Genomic DNA, 2,825 nt, shown 5'->3' with positions numbered 1-2,825 from the left:
TTCCAGGAAAGGATGGAGATTTCCAGGAATTTCACAACTGCCCATTTTCTGGCCCTTTAAGCAGTCTCAGACGTGTCCTCATGTCAGGTGCATGATGGGAGTCAGAGAATCAACCATGGTAATTTTATTATAATGATATTACAATAGGCTATAGGTTATCACAGTGATGTGATCAGCAGCCTTTTTGGATATTTTCTGCCAATGCCAGTTCCAGGCAATGAAGTTGAAAGCCATAGGAGGAGTGGTAAAATATTTACTCCAACTTTTTCTTTTTTTAAAAAACAGCTTTATTTGCTTATTTATTTTAAGGACATATTGACACACAGAGAAGGCAAGGCAGAGAGAGAAAAAGACATCTTCCAGCCTCTGGTACACTCCCCATCTGCCCACAACTGATAGATTGGACCCTGCTGGAGCCAGGATCCAGGAACTCCATTCAGGTTTTCCATGTGGATGGCAGCAACCAAGTACTTGAGCCATCTTCTGTTGGTTTCCCAGGCATATTAGCAAGGAACTGGTTCAAAACCAGAGTAGCTAGGACTTGAACCAGCACATCAATATAGGATGCTGGTGTCATAGGCCTTGATTTAACTTGCTGTGCCATAGCACCAGTCCCCAGCTTTTTGTGATCTCTGATTGACTCCTTAATTTCTGATTGACTCCTTATCTATACTTTCCTATCACCAATAAATTATAGCATACTGAGGCCAATGCTGTGGCTTTAGTGGGTTAAGCCTCCTCCTGCAGCACAGTCATCCCATATGGGTGCTGGTTCGAGTCCTGGCTGTTCTTCTTCCGATCCAGCTCTCTGGTATGGCCTGGGAAAACAGTGGAACATGGCCCAAGTGCTTGGGCCCCTGCACCCACATGGGAGACCCGGAAGAAGCTCCTGGCTCCTGGCTTCGGATCGGCACAGCGCAGGCCATTGCAGCTAATTGGGGAGTGAACCAGCAGATGGAAGACCTCTCTTTCTGTCTCTCCCTCTCACTGTCTATAACTCTACTTCTAATGTAAATAAATAAATAAATCTTTTTTTAAGATTTTTTATTTATTTGACAGAATTACAGACAGTGAAAGAGAGAGAGCCAGAGAGAAAGGTCTTCCTTCCGTTGGTTCACTCCCCAAATGACCTCAACGGATGGAGCTGCGCCAATTCGAAGCCAGGAGCCAGGTGCTTTTTCCTGGTCTCCCACGTGGGTGCAGGGGCCCAAGCACCTGGGCCATCTTCTACTGCTTTCCCAGGCCACAGCAGAGAGCTGGATTAGAAGAGGAGCAACCGGGACTAGAACTGGTGCCCATATTGGATGCCGGCACCGCAGGCAGAGGATTAACCTAGTGCGCCACCGCGTTGGCCCCCAATAAATAAATCTTTAAAAAATTGTAGCATACTATGCACACTTTTTCACATCTTCCTTTTTCTAATTAAAAACGTATCCTACCAAGATGGCAGACCTACTAGGCTCCATCCTGAGGTCCATGAAGAAGCCACTCAGCCTTGAGGAACAGGAAACCCGGTGCAAGGCCAGGGCCTGACACCTCGCAGAGGACATCAGACTTCTTTGAAGCCTGACACCCTCCCCACCCATGCTTCCAGCCCTGGCCTCACGCTGCCGTTTCCCAGCCCCAGAGCAGGCTGCCCACCTAAAGAAACTACAGAGCAAGAGAAACAACAGAAGCAGGAGTTTCATAAAAGGATGGAGAAAGAGCTGTCAGATTTCATCCAAGACAGTGGGCAAAGCAAGAAAAAGTCTCAGACAATGAACAAGATAGAGAGGAGCATACCACAAGATGTGGTGGAAGTGGCTGGCCTGACGTCCTTCTCCTGCAGGGAAGATGATGACAGTTGCGATGCCATGATCTTCGAAAAGGAGTCCGCACCCTCAGATGAAGAGCTGGACTCCGACCGCTGCACGGAGGATTGGGATCTCCAGAAAGTGGAGGATAAACAGAAGCGGAAGGAGCTGGCCCAGTGGGAGGAGGAGGAAGCGGTGGTTCAGTGGGGACCTGTGGTGGTGAACCCTGGCAGTGGCTACAAAGACAAGTACAGCCACCTCATTGGCAAGGGAGCAGCCAAGGACGCGGCCCACATGCTACAGGCCGACAAGAGGGACACACACTGCATTGATGAGATCCCAAGCCAAGAAGCCCCTGGAGCAGAATGAGGAAGAGTTGCTACCTACCTCCTAGGCACCCCCCCAGCTCCCTTAGACCCCTGGGGCAGGATGGGGGACAGAGAGGGATAAGGCTGCTGCAGTTAGAATCCATCCTGGAGCCCTCACCTCTGCACCACTGGCATGGGGGGAGCAGGTGTTTAATTTGTTGCAGTTGAAGCTTGCATATGTCTGTGATGTGGGGTGTGTGTGTGTGTGTGTGAGAGAGAGAGAGAGAGAGAGAGAGAATACACATCTGGGATTTTAATCTGTATTATTTTCTTTCCTTTGGGGCTGAGGTTACTTTACATTCAATAAATGCTGTTGGGAGGGGAGTGTGTGGGAGGGCAGGTGTGGTGGGAAGAATTACTATGTCCTAATGTTGTATTTATGAGATATGTACAAATAAAAAATAAAGTGAAAAAGTAAATAAACACTGTTTGACACCCCCCCCCAAAATATATCCTAAATAATTTTACAGTGGCAAATGAGGATATTCCTCAGTTCATTCAATGGATATATTCATTGGATATAACATAGTTAAACTCAACCTATGCCATATTTTTGGATGTTCATGTTTTTACACTCTATGCCTTATACATATCTTTTCATACTTCTTTAGTGTTTATTTGTGATATGTTCTTGGAACTAGGATTATGGAACAAAATACTAAAT

At 46.9% G+C, this 2,825-nt stretch overlaps 1 pseudogene; it reads left to right on the top strand.

The window, feature by feature from the left end:
• Positions 1-1,535: 1,535 nt before the first annotated feature.
• LOC100342330 (sperm-associated antigen 7 pseudogene) lies at positions 1,536-2,555 on the top strand (annotated as a pseudogene).
• The last annotated feature ends 270 nt before the right edge of the window (positions 2,556-2,825 follow it).

Source organism: Oryctolagus cuniculus, chromosome X, assembly GCF_964237555.1.
Source record: "Oryctolagus cuniculus chromosome X, mOryCun1.1, whole genome shotgun sequence".
NCBI lineage: Eukaryota > Metazoa > Chordata > Mammalia > Lagomorpha > Leporidae > Oryctolagus > Oryctolagus cuniculus.
Note: the sequence above shows the minus strand (reverse complement) of the source record. Positions and strands in the feature narration are given on the sequence as shown.